The 15108-nt window shown below is 41.8% G+C and overlaps 1 protein-coding gene across 1 annotated transcript in view; it reads right to left on the reverse strand.

Annotated features, from left to right (window-relative positions):
- Nucleotides 1-15108, reverse strand: part of KAZALD1 (Kazal type serine peptidase inhibitor domain 1) — a 203183-nt gene that overhangs the window by 125746 nt on the left and 62329 nt on the right. The window lies entirely within an intron of this gene.

The following is a 15108-nucleotide window of genomic DNA, read 5'->3' on the forward strand; positions in this document are numbered from 1 at the left end:
ATTACGAGGTTGGAGGTAGCATTACCGGCAAGGCTACCTCCAAACTCGCATCTGGGTCCGGCACCCGCAAATGGGCAATTACTGGGCTATTCTGACCCAGCCAGACCCTGTAATTGCCCTTTCGCGGGTGCCGTGCCCGGTACATCCCCATAGGGCTCAAAGGGAATGGGAGGGTGGTAGAACCGGTACCGTTAATAACGGTACCGGTGCTACCATCATGTTCTGCTGGCGGGTGCCAGTACGGCCACCAGGTCCGACCTGGTGACTGCAAGGGCACCCGCGAGCAGAACTCCTATTATGGCGATACGGTAGCACCAGCGCCGGTAGCGATACCAGTGCCATTGTGGCCTTACCGCCATACTTGTAATGAGGCCCACTGTCCATCTGAATCCATCCTCACCGAGAGTGTAAAAAAAGGATGAGCCTGAGGAAAATCCGGCAGGAAGCTCTAGGCCAGTAAACATTACAGATTAGGGCAGGCCTGCTTGTTCGCTTTTTTCCATTTGTTTTTTTCAGATACTCCATAATCCACATGAGATCATTAATGGCGCACCAAACTTCAGATTATAAGGTGGAAATTACCATTTCAGATATGGAGAATATCATTTAAACAATTGAGTAGGATGCAGTGAAGATATTTTCAATCATTGTTATACCCTGAATTTTAAAATGATGTACTTCCAATATGATCCTAAAATAGATAGAAGAATTTAGGGTAAACTAAACAAAAATGTAAAAAACTAAACATACCATAGAAATTAACTACATTGCCTCTCAGTTGACTCTAGATTCTGCATCAAGTGAACCACCAAACGACCGGGATCCCATGGGCTTTCCTTACTTTCAATTAGACATAACAGCCTTTACATCGGCCTTCCTAAAATGAAACTAAGAAAGCACCAAAGAGTCAAAAAGGATCCAGAGAAAAGTGGAAAAAACAATGTCCACTTCTGCCGGCAGTCTCCTCATTCACTAGTCCCGGTACTATCCCACAATAAGGGCATTGTTTCCGCATCTTGAAATTCAGAGTTTGAAATTGATGGGAGCTATTAGCTCATGTTTGTAGCCTAAAAGAGTCTTGTTATCTTGACACCAAATGCTACCATGAGCGACCTCAGACTCCACAGGTTAGCTCATGCAATCCAAAAATACATATGCAATATTAGTTATGTGTTTGGGAATTTTCATATAGATGTGTTTAGAAACCTCTAGAAGACATTAAGGGCCTGATTCACAGAGCGTTTTCCAATGGGTCTGCGCCATTATAAAATGCTTCTATGAATTAGGTCTAAATCTCAATAGTTTAAATTTAGTGGGCCAAAAGGACAGCTTGAATCTGTTGTGGAAGTTAGGTTTGTTGCATGCTATGCACTGGCTCCTCATTTCATAGAGGTAGCTCCTACTTGCGAGTTTTTATTTTGATCCCTGGACTTGGATTACAACATCTGGTTAACTCCTGCTGAGATTACATGAAGGAAATCTTTTGGTAAAACCTCACTTGAACAGAGTAATCAAGGCTGGAAGATTTTCTTTTGTGTTTGCAAACTCCTGATGTTCTAATTGGAAGTAGAAACCTGGACACTGCTGCAGTAAAATATGCCCTTCTGATGACAGCATCTCTACCTCTGTATTTTCTAGTACACAAAGTGTAACTCTGTAACGTTATGTAATTACCTTGAATTAAAAGGATCAAACCTTGTGCACTATTATCTTAGTAGATGTGTCATCTTTCACTCACTCTCCCCTGCCTTTTGTCTCTACCGTGCCCATGCTCGCACACTCATGGACCCGTGTCTGAATGCAGACACTATCCTGGAAGCACCAGTATAGTGTGTCATGTATAACGGGGAGGGCCAGGCTCCCTGTGCCTTTTGGCATGCACTCATTCATGCTAGATATTTGACCACAATCACCAAGTTACTTTCTACATGGCTCGCTCTAGATTTGCTCCATATGTTAGTAATCTTCTCTGCTCATATTTTTCTGCAAATTGCCTTTTTGGGGAAAAGATTCAAAATTAAGCCTACTGATGTTCAAAATAACCTTTAATCACCTACAACAAGGGCGTTTCTCCAAGCAGAGAGTGGGGGGTAGGTCTCTCTCCTCTGCAGGTGCCTCCTTCTGGAACAGCCTCCCTGCCCCTCTCAAACTGAGCCAGACCACCTGAAGTTCCTTTTCTTCTCTGCCTTCTCTCTCTCACTTCCTTCCTAACTTACCTGTCTGCAGTGCCGACTGGTTGCTTGGTACCCTCAGATTCTCACTGGGTACCAGTCTCCTCCATGACCAGTCTTCCTTGCACTGCCTCCTGGCCTACCGTGTACTTAGGGGCTGCAACTGTAACCCATACACACCCTCTGCCTCTGTGCACTTGCTCACCGCCACGCTGCCCTGGCTGCACTTACTCAGAGTCTTGTTGCCCTGATTGCACTTTCCCCTACCTTCCCCGGACTTCCCCCTCTCCATTCCCTCTGCACTTCTCGTTGTCGCACTTGCATGATCCCAATGTCACAAGGCCTAGTAAGATCATTTGTCTTGTCCCCACTCTGTCTCCCCACCCTTTTCTTTTGGCACCTACAAACACGTGTGTACAGGCGCATTATAAATATCATATCATTTCACACAGAGGAGCTCCTAGTTTGAAGGTGAGGTGGAGGATTTATCTCCAGTATTTAGCTGGAGGTGAATTGTCCACTTAGCCTCCAAAAATGGGTGGTGCAGGTAAACAAGTTTCATGGTAATTCTGCAGAAAAATCACAGAATTACATCTATACTCGTGATGAGGCCCCATGTCTTTTGGTGAAAGTCATATACATAATAATGACACGTATTCGTATTGAGTTCCATTCTGTATTCCTCCCTTATATGCCCAGTACAAGAATTGGTGTTATTATTGCCCAACTTAATTGTACTCAATTTAAAGGCCCTGCCAAAACGCATGAATTTAGCAGCAGAATTCTAAAGCAAGCACTTAACTCTTTGAGCTACCTTCACCGGTGCTGCTTGCACCATGTGTTAATGTAACTGGTTACTTCATGTATTTGGGATATACATAGTACAACCTATCGTAAAAGCAAGGAAGATGATCAATGTCCAAAAGGACAGGGTGTAGACAGAGGGAGAAGGACGTAGAAAGCCTGGATGGACTGTTTAGATCCTCTCTGGTGATTCATCACTTGTTACACTCACACATCCACAAGAAGGACTCTTCACAGTTGGGGTCCACTTGTACACACAATTTAACCACAGCCTACACCCCAACATCTGACATGGCTCATATAAAGCCCATTTTATTTATTTGTTTATTTATTATAGCATTTATGACATTGTGCTATGCCCATGGGTACCTAGGCGCTAGTTACAGAAATAAGAGACAGTTCAGCAGAGAAGGAGGGTACCAACATTAGTGGAAAAGATGGGTTTTGAGATTTTTTCTGAACAAGATGTAGGAGGGGTCAGAGTGCAGGTGAAGTGGTAAATTGTTCCACAGGGCATTTTTACCCATGCAAGAAGTGGTAAGACTCCTCTCCTGCTCCATCATGTTCCAAAACAGGGTGCCTGGGCCATCTAATCCTTTCCCCATCTTTAGGCAGCCTGCAGACAATCATAGAAAAGGGACAACATAGAGATAGAAGATCCACCAAGCTCCACTGAGTTCCTGTGACACTGATACTCCATGGCACACACCATCCACCTGGCCTATTGGCTAAAGAACATAGATTGTGAAAGTGGAAGACCAGTGGGATCGGTGCTTCCCATTATTCAATATTGACTTTTGTTTGTCGATCACAGGCCCATATACAGCAATTAAGTTCAACAATGAACTTCAGTTAGGAATACAATTAGAGAAACTAGAGAGCTATATTGAATGATCTCGTAAGAGCAGTCAATATGTGTCATATCACTGATCCTTTTCGATCAATTTGTTCTTTTGATACAGTAATGCACCTTATCCATCTTTGGCATCTGGTGATGATCACAATCATTGATTAAACCCCATAGCCATGTGTACAGATCATGCCCACACTTATTACAATAACATTTATTATAAACCTGTAACAAAATACGTAATTTTAATGCTACATTTTCCTTCGGGGCAGATACCCAATTTTATCTCTCGGTCACTGGCAATCAACATTACACAAGTTCATGTGGTTTAGCATAGCCAAATTCACAAAGTAGATGGATGAATGGAAAACCACTGGCAATGCTCACTGCACGTGAATGCTTTTAACCCTTACTTTCAACAGATTCCTATATGTACAAACAGCCTTATACAAAGAGGACCTTTATCCCAGCTAACTCCTGCCCTCACACAGATCAGTGTCTTTCCCCTGCACAACTTAACAGCCATTTATGGTGAGAGATAATACTGACTAGTTGATGGGTCTGAAACCTGTGGTTCTTCGGATGTTCGACTTCAATTCCCATCAGCCCTAACTAACACAGTCAATGGTCTGGGATCATGGGAGATATAGTCCAAAACATCAGGAGAGTCACAGGTTGCATACCCGGGGACTAGGTAAACCTGAAGAATATTCAGTATTCCTCTATGCCCCCTCTGCAATTGAGATATTCCTATGATCAACCGACTTTCAGTGCTACAAAGGGGCTGCGAGGCATAAAACAAATAAATAATAACTCTTGCAGGTCCAAATAGACCCTCTGCTTCCTTTTTTGTCACATGCATGTCATTCTTGAAGCAATTTCAGTCTTTTTATCCATCTGCATATATATATGTATATATATTATTTATTTATTTATTTATTTATTTATTTATTTATTTATTTACATTTATAAAGCGCTCACACAGCCCGCAGGCATCGAGGCGCTGTTACAGGAATTGTTTTTTGTTTTTCTTAGTTGCGTAATTGTGTGTTTTTTTTTTTTTTGTCTTAGTTACGTATTTATAACGCGCTTAAACACCCGGAGGTTTCTAAGCGCGGACCCGGGGATCGAACCTGTTGCTGCTTCGTGTAGTCTTGCTTCCAAGACGCGCACGCTGCCGCTGAGCTATCCTCCCGGGACATTATGTGGCAGCGACAGCCGCTGTATAGTTAAGGTGAGTCGGAGACATGCTATTGTTAATAACTTTTGATTTGAGTAACGGATTTGACAGAAATTTCAAAAGTGATTAAAAGTCTGCGCCCTGTGGGATGTATTGACCCACTTTGCTGTACTATGAGACATCACCCTGCCAGTTATGGTGAAAGAAACTGCAACAATGGCGGCAAAACTCTTGTGTGTGCCAAAAACCTACAAAAACCACGTTCTGCAACACAACAAAAAGAAGGATGCACAAACTACCACTCATGGTGCATGCGTGGTGGAATAGGGCACACCCTGCAGAAAAGGTGCCAGTGGGCTCCAGGACGAGCAAACAGAGTGCAGAGAGAGAAACAGCGCTTTGCAAATGAAACTCCAAAATGTGCCTATAAATGACATTTGCTTTGTGCTAAAAAAAAACCTCCAAAATGCCTATAACACAACACTTCTCAACATTCAAAATCTTGCTTGCCGCTAAAATTCATGTAATCTAATGAAGCATTGCGAACATACAAAGTCCTAATGTGAAGAGAAAAACATTCATCAGACAAACTGGATTGTCTGTAAACTGACAGCCACTGTCAAAATCTGGGTGCAGTACCTTGGGCCACCTGAATGACAGCTGTCAGAAGAGTTACTGATGAAACTTCAAAGTGATCTAAACTAAAAAGTCTGCCGGTTTAGCAAACATAAAATGGATTGTGGCTAAAAAGAATACAGATCTCAGTTGCTTTTTATCCCACAGAGTTAAAGCTAAGAAAGTAATGTATTTATGTTTGATGCAACAAATGTGGTTTTTCCTGGATTTTAATTAAGAATAAATTAGCTTGGCTGAGCTGCAACTGTTTGGAAGTGGACAAACAGGTTTCTTCCAGGGGGAGGGAAATTCTCTCAGCTGAAACTCACTGGGAGATGATAATTGTGGGTTACCCCAGACTTCTGTCTACAGAAAGAGAATAAACAATAGCAGACCTTTCAGCCCAGGAAACAGAGGTGTGAGAGGGTCATAAATGGCTCCTGGAAGGAACTTCCCCAAGGAGGGGGCTGCTCGTGGACTCCAGGGAGAGAAAAAGGGGCGTACCATTTGCTGTTAAACATAAACAGTGAACAATTTTCAGAGACTCATAACTTGTGATTCAAAGTGGTGAAAAATATAAAAAGGACAGCGTTGTTAATCTAATTTCTGGCTGCACGTTTTAAGAGGTGATAGAACTGTGTAACATGTTCTGGACAGGAATGGCAATATATGTGGTTTTATGTGAAATATATTAATCCTAGAATTGTGAAAATGTACACATATCCTTATGTTAAACACAAACATTTGTGGACATTTGCATAACGTTTGAAATTGTGTTCATAGTGAAAAGGACAAAATTCTGTAGAAAGTTGAAACAAGATCCCACAGCTGCAGGATTTTGAGGAACAGATGCTACATAAAATATGTAATCTTTGGGTGTGATTTGTGTAAAGGTGACCAATGTAGAAATGTGTATTTAGTATAATATCCGATTTTTGGTACTAGTAGCTAAAGGGAGGTTTCTTAGAACTGTAAAGCAAACCATAAAATGTGACATCATCCGGCCTTGATCCAATCACTCAAAGGCAAGGCGGAGATGAAGTTTTGATTCAATCCCAGCTCATACGGGCAAGTTTAGCTAAGCCGGCTCATAAACCCACTTTGTGATGTCATTTGAAAGGATAAACAAAGACAGCTGGCAACACATAGGGATTCACTGATCCACTCACTTTCCTGATGCCGGTGAAGCACTCTGATCCAGCATTCTACATCCAGCCTTTAACATTCTTCCAGATCCAGATGCCAAGACTCTTGCCAGCAGTAGAGACCTATTGATTTCAGCAAGGTCCAAATCCTCAAACTTATTCTCACCACCCAGTGAAGAGCTGTGGGGTGTGGAAAAGCCTTTTGAGCTAGTATCCTGAAACTCTCTGGCTTGCCACCACAAGGCTTGACTGAGGAACTTGCTATCCAGCTGATTGAAATAACCACACAAAAGAAGGGCAGATCCTGTGCAAATCCGATGACCAGCCTAGCTGATCCAATCCCGTGCCTGATGTGCTGTTCTTCCTAGAACAGATCCAATCCATGACCAGAACTGACGGTCCAATTTAATAACTTATTCTGTGAGTATTAATAGGAAGAAAAGTGACCCTAATATATCTGCATTGTAGGATCCCAATCTCAAACCCATCCTATCTGTAAATTCAGAATTATAGTATTGTCAGAATCTTGTGCTGATTTCTCTCATTTTTTTTATAAAATCATAAGTCATTAGTGTTTTTGAGTAACTAAAGTGAATCCCAGAAAGAAATTGAGTATCCACTACGTGAAGGGTTACGCCGGCCACGTACTGTGGAGATTCATGTGTGGCATCCTCTTTTTGCTAGTCATAATATAGTGTAATCAAACCCATCTTTCATTTTCAAAGTGCATTTCTGTTTTCCATTCTCACACCTAAATTGCAAAAACAACTCTCTCTAAAACCTCTATAACTCCCTCAGTTTTATGATAAAAATTTCAACTCCTAGTTGTACCTAACATCCATAGCTATCCATAGAACCCAAAATCGCATTGCAAAACAGTGTGATTCTCCCGTTATCGTGAATATCTCGCAATGAAAAGTTTTCAGCGAATTGAAATTCTGAAAGGTTTTTACACGTGTGAATTAGCTTTAAATTGTTTCCGACTCGGACTTTGAGATTTCAAATGTTTTCTTTGGACTAAATCATTACTGGTGATTGTTTGCAACTGTTCAAAGCGGCTCCCATAGGAATATATAACAATTTAAGTATTGTTGACCACATTGTCACCCTGATTCACGGATTATTTTCACCGAAAGAAACTGGATTTGTGCGCCATTCTGCCCGGAAAACCCTGTTTAACAAATGGGGATTTGCGGGCAGAAAGGCACTCATAATCCTGTTTGTTTCAGCGCAAATAATCCATGAATCAGATATTTGGTGTTTTTGCTCAGTCAATCCCAAAGACAATTTCAAAGCCATCTGACAGCTGAAAAGTCAATTATGTTTTTCTCTTGTGCTTGAAGGGGGAAGGTGGAAAAGATATTCTGTTGATTTGTGCTATTCATGAATACGTGCTCTCTCCTCACATCTATTTAATTGCCTATTGGTGGGTTGGGGGGTGTTGCAGGGGGAACCTCTAACCATAGTGCCATCTGTTCTAAACCAACAAAAAGTATTTATTTTCTGTGCTGCATTTGTTTTTGTGCTCATTACTTGATTTCTAGTGTATTCAATACATCACTCAGTGTTCTGTAACCCCATTGGTGATTGTTGTTACCTATTAAAATATATTGTGATTAAATTCTAAATACATAAATAAATATTTACCTTTGAAAACTAGCCTGATTCCTGGTTCGGTGTGACCGGGGGGTCTCAGGAGAAGGGTGTGATACGAGTGGTATATCCTTCAAAATATTGAACTGATAGATACAATAAATAAGGGTTTCAATTGTGCACTACACGCTGGGCGTGACTTGGGTGGGTGCCGGATTGAAATAATTTACAGCCCCCAGGCCCCAGCCTGCAAAGTTTAGTAAAAATATGTTAAACAATTAAAAAGTTATTAAGCATCAAAAAATAAATGTTTCTCTAAATGTGTGCCCTATTTCCCATTCATGTTCCCATAGACAACATTTTTGCCAAAGCGCAAAGCCAAACTGCTTCACGGATTTGGACCAGGTCCCAAACAATTTGGGCACAAAGTGTTGACTCGCATGCCATGAATGGTTTTGGGTTATTCTGTGCAGGAGTTATTTAAATATTTAATGGAGAAGGGGGTGCCTCCTTCCCCCAAACAATAGAGATATCTCCCATGCTGCATTGCAGGATCATGGTTTTCAGAAATGAAACGACCGCCATCTTGTTTTTTTCTCAAGGCGAGAGATATTTGTGGCTATAACCGAGGATATGGGAAAATGAAACACATTTAAAAAGCTATAGGCAGATCAACAAACATACAAATGCCATCAGGGTAGATTTGGAGGGATGGCTAGAGGGCACTAAATGAAATTTGGCCGTTGGAGGGTGTCCAAGGACCGAGTTTGCAACACAAAGCTTTCTGTAGCCTCGGCTATAGCCGCAAATAGTCGACATCTGAAAGAAAACTGCGTCACAGAAGCAGGGTGTGCTTTGGGGTGAAAGGGAGAAGTCAGGGAGGTCAGGAGGCCATCTGGGGAGTGGGTGGAGCTGACACAGATGAGGGGGGCACTTGGTGAAGGACTTGGTCAAGGGGCACAGAAGCATTTTATTTCCGGTCATTTTTCAGATATTCACGGCTATATCCAGGCCTACAAAGTCTTTTTTATTTTGGATGTGTGTTTTAAGACTTTTGAGGATGTGAGACTTTGGAGAAAAATCGAAGAACATAGCTTAACAAAATAAATATAAAAAAGAGCTACTGTAGTCTCATTTTAGATGCGCCATACAGTGTATTTTAGGTAGTATATTCTCACTTATGGCATTATATTGTGTGGCTGTCAAATGTTTGCCTATCTAGTTTATTGGTATGTATATTTCTGTGCTTTCTTATTTTTCAATTACTTTACATAAGTACATGACTAGTGTACTGTATTGATCGTTTAAGTTGGATTGCAGTATAAAATGTCAGTCCTTCCTTTAACTGACTTTTTGTAACTGTGGTTATGGTAAAAGTCAATGGGCCTCATTGCACGTTAGGCGGTAAGGGTTTACCGGTACCGGTAAGGGCACCGGTACCGGTAAACCCTTACCACCTTACTACGAGTTCCCTTTGCGGGACCCGACCTTTCACCAGCCGTTAAAGTAGGGTGCCGCAAAGGGACCTTGGAGCTAATTACGGTACCGTAATTAGCGCCTTCCCCATTCCCATTATGCCCTATGGGGGCAAAAATGGGAATGGGGAAGTGCCTTGGTGAATGAGGAATTACCGCCCCCGCTCACCTTGGAGTAGGGCGGTAATTCCGCCATCCACCAAGGCGGACACGGTAAAATACCGGCGGCAACCATGGCGCTAATAGCGCCATGGTTACCGCCTACCGTGTAATGAGGCCCAATGCACTGTAAACGCGGGTATAATAAAAAAATGTTTTGTTATTATTTATTGTATTTGTGTATTTATGTATGATGAGTAGTCCTTAAAAGGACTGTTTTGGGGTTCACTGAGTGTAGAACTTTAGCACATCAAGAGTACTGTTTTGATGTTATGAAGGAACAGTGCATTTCCTTCTTTGGTTAGGTGTACTCCATCATGTCTAGAAATTGGCCATGTTGAATTGTGCGTTGTTCAAAATCCATACCGGTTGTGCTCTATCATGAATGCTGAACCTTCTTTATTAACATTTCACCAAGATTTCTCAATTTTACCATTAGATCTGGTGGTCCATCTCCATTTCTGCCTTTCAGTGAGATTGGAAAAGATAAAGATGGTGTGAGGAAATAGTTCCATTACTTTTCCCTTGTATTGTTTTATCATTAAAGTAAGGGACACCCTTGTACATTCCCCAAATCATTACCTCCAAAATTAATTAGCATGACGCCTGGGTGACCTCTACTTCTGAGACTTAACAATTTTGGAATTACTTGGAACCAACGCATTCCAAACCGTTTAATAGTTAAATCTCTCAAACCTAGGTCCATGTTAATATTTAGTTTTTCACAAAAAGCCAGCAACCAAAACACACAATTGTCTCCAATATTCCAAACAGTTTTCAAACCAGCCATGATATCTGTAGTATTACTCTGTTTCAGGAAAATTATTCTTAGTCTGAATTTCTTCTAGTTTGTATGAGCAGGGTATGTATGATGTGCATGTGTGTTGTAGTTTCTAATTTGTTGATGGTGCTGTTGATATTAATTGTGGCTTTACAGCAGCCACCCAGCATGCAGCATTGCTATTCGTTGGTAGATACCCACACACCCCCACACCCTATCCTCTGCAGTCACAGCTATATTCAGGCAAATGATACGTTGTTTGTTTGTGGGCGTGCGGTACCTGCGGCTATCTGGAATTTTGGGCACGGTGGCATCTTATATGAATTGAATGGGGGATTGTTAGAGACTAGGTGAGTAGAGGAGGACTATGAGGAGTGGAGGGGGCTTATAGGTATGTTGGGGACAGATTGAGTTTTGTGGAGTGGAAATGCAATGTTGAATCTGTCGTTTTTGCGATTATCGGCAGTTATCAGCAAATGTCAAGAACAGGCTTTTCATATAACCACATCTATGAAAAGCACGTGGGTAGGCCCATCTATATTATTCTGCGTTTTATTTTTTGTGGCTGGAACCAAAGGTATATTTAAAGTTGCGTCTATAAATATAACTTTTCGGTGCAATAAACACATTTTATGTGGATGATGCAGTACAGCATTTTATTTGGGTCTGTTATTTTATGTACATGTTTTTTCCTTGAAAAAAAAAAAAAAAAATATATATATATATATATATATATATATATATATATATATATATATATATATATGTCTATTCACTAAAAAAAACATTGTTAAAGGGATGTTATGGTTAAGATACACTAGCAAAAACCTATGAAATTCATTGGAAAATAAATGAGATTTGTGATGGCATCTTTGATGTCATGTGTGTTAGTCCTTGCAGTGCACACTGGTGGCACGAGTTATAGTTGCTTAGCTTACCATAACTGTTGATTTTTTTTTTTTTTTTCGGTTTTACCTGTAACCATAACGTCTCTCTAACAACATTTTTCCATTGAATTTCATAGGTTTTTGCTAGTGCAATTTAACCATAACGTCCCTTTAACAAAGTTTTTGTTAGTGAATTTCATAGGTTTTTAGTAGGGCACTGCAAGCAGAACGTTGCTTTAGCATAGCGTTTTCTGTAAAGAGGTTAGGTATTTGGTACAGCAACATAACCATAACGTCCCGTTAACAATGGTTTGTTAATGATTCCTTGGCTGCCCTCATGATAAACGTGTGAAAAGGGCAAATTGTCTGGTGTATGTATCCATTTGCGCTACCCCTTACTTTTCCGAATAGTGTTGGTGTATCGTACCAATTACAGATGTACATAGTAAATGTTGTTTAGTGTGTCAGTAGGCTCTCTTTTTGTGTTAACAGTGCATGATAAATCTGTGCCGCATACTACTGGCCGAGATGACTACAGATGAGCAATACGGACGTTTCCTAGGGAGACTGCACCTGGTTGGTGTATGTGCAATCACACTGCAAGTATCCATATGACTCCATTAGTAGCCGCATGTCTGCATCTTCGAATGCACTTTTAAGTAGTTGTTGAAGGGCACGTGTTTCCGTTCCACACTTAGACCCATGCATAGGTCATCCACTGTATGCTGGTAACACTGCCCCTGTTGCTAGCCCTACAGATTCATGCAGTAGGCTACCGCATTTAAAGTACTGCGGCAGACTTCGTGGGTGGCTCTGCAAACCTACCAATGTGTGGCTAAAGTACTCCTAATGGTATAACGGCCACTGGTAAACAAGGAACAGAAACCTGCAGTGTCACGTGGGCTTGTTAAATGTTGCATTACTTTGATTTATCTGCTTCTTGCCTTTCCATGACACGTGAAATAGATACATTGTGTCTGCACTCAGCAATGTGACGGAAAGTATCAAGAGGTTGCCTGCCGGTCGTACAGTTGAAGGAAACATGTAACTGCAGGTGGGACAGTTTGTAGTAAATCTGCAAAATGGCAAAGCTGGTGCACCTTCCTCACGCACATACTAGTGCAGGTAAAGGCAAGTAAGGAAACAGCAGAATATGCAGAGCGCAAAAAATCTTAGTGGTGGTTAGAAAAGCTCTGTAGCTGCATGGGTCACACAGAATAAATGGCTTCCTGCTGCACATAATGAAGCTGTGTTTCATGTTGGTGTAAACATTCCTGTATTCCACAATGCATGTATATCCGGGAATGCTACCCCTAACACTAATGGCGTAGCATAAAGTGTTTGTACTGCATGTGACGACAACTGAAATGAAAGCACAAGGGACCAGTGGGCAGGCTACCGCCCTTCCAACAATTATGTAGGGTACTTTCATGTACAGCATTTGCCACATGTGCTGTGGGCAACAATAGGGGCACTCCTGTAGGGCAGCAGAGCTGTAAAACAACCTTTGCAAACCATATGCTGTGCTACAAACCCTTACCCGGCAAAGGGCATTGTATTGTGCATGTACAGCAAAGTGCTACTGTACAGAGGGAAGGTACTTGGAAGTGCGTAGGAACAGTCCTTACGGGAGCATTACAATGACTGCCGCCTATGTAGGTGAGTGCCACCCAATAATTCCATCCCCCTGCACGTCCCCTATAGTATTCAGGCAGGTGCTGCCCCTTCTGTACTGGACCTTTCATGCGTTCCTTCTGTGGCATGTGTGAGAACACCATAATAAAAGAAAATGAACTGGGAAAGGAAAAAAAGATAAATAAAGAAAGCGCCTTTCACAGATCAACAATGGAATTGAAAATGCACGCTTGCAGGGCGGGAGGCGTGGCAATGTGGTAAACACTGTAGTTCAATCTGTTAGAAAGGGGGTCGCTGTACAAAGAGGTGTCTTTACATGTTGCAGAGCTTTTTCAAGAGAGTCAGTGCGTAACACTTACAAAAATAAATATCACTACTTTCAAGAGGGGCACCAAGCCAATTTAGATGGGGTGTGCAGAAATCGGGATGGCTGGCATAGTAAGATGAACGTTATAGCTGGGGAAACATATTAGTGCTGTGAAACGTCATATTCCCATGGGCGAAGTATGCCATTGGCACCTGTCAAACAAAGGCACAAATACACTTCTTTGCAATGTACCGCGCTGTCTTTATTCATGGCCCAAATAGAAAATTACGCTGCATAATGCGATAGAAACTTATGCAAGACCTCAGCAACAAACGCATCAACTGGGCAAGTGCCTCCTTCATCGCAAACGGCACTGAAACTCACGTAATATACTGTGCAATTTTCCCTGCACAATAAACAATAATAATATCGGCATGATTGCGTCTCACCAAAGTGTCACACAAAGAAACCTAAATGAGGCACTTCATTGTAGCTACTCCATAGCACTACACATGCACATGATAGATTGCAAAATGAATAGCCAATGCACAGTGTTTTCCATTCACTTTCAGTCAATGTATGTCGGAATCCCCTAAAATCCTCACGCTGTGCCTCGTGAAACACACAGCCAGAACTGCACTATCTGCATTTCTGTCGACAAACACACCATTTAGCACAGTCTGTCTGTACACGCCATACCCACAAACTTTATTGCCCAATACCGTAGCCTCTGCAGGCCCATTTCTATGGCCGTCATCTGAGATATTCGCTGACTTTTCGTGCTGGGCACACGCGGGAGTTGGGGAATAACTTTCAAACAGGGGAGAGGACCTCATTAGTTGTGGTGGCTCTTAAAAGAACCTTTGTGGGGTTTTTTTTTTTTTTTTGTTTTTTTTAAAGGTGCTTCCCTAGAAGCACTTTTTTGCGGTTTTCATATGTAAATGTGTGTTTTCAGCGTCAGCTCACATTCTTACAATAGGGTCTTCAGTGCAGTGCATAGATTGTGAAACAACATTTCATTGCCACTGGTCGACAAAGACATGTCATTTGCCTTGAAAAGGTGTATGTATCGCGAACCAATGTTCCCATTCTCACAAGAGAACATCCCAGCAGCGCTCAAGTAGTCACACATGCTTCTGTTGATGAGACCCATTCTGATCTCTGGCTGGCAACAATAATCATTAGAATACTTCCACACTATTCTCGGGGGTATACATGTGAAAAGCACCTTGGCAGTAGGAAAAATGTGCTGCACTGCTTTCATCATAATCTTTAGTTGACAGAACACACGGGAACAAGGCATGTAACCCAAAAAGAAGGCTCCAAAGTGAACGATCACAACATGGACAGTTGCCATAGAGGCCAACTGTCGACATTGTAAAAGCAGTCCGCCGAAACAGCATGCTTCGACACTACACCACAAAGTGTCCACTCCCTCCAAACTGAAATTTCCAGACAAATCTTCCTGCAGGGCATACACGCATAGATCTTCCACAAAGCCATCAC

This window comes from Ambystoma mexicanum, chromosome 8 (genome assembly GCF_040938575.1).
Source record: "Ambystoma mexicanum isolate Mex_15411 chromosome 8, UKY_AmexF1_1, whole genome shotgun sequence".
NCBI lineage: Eukaryota > Metazoa > Chordata > Amphibia > Caudata > Ambystomatidae > Ambystoma > Ambystoma mexicanum.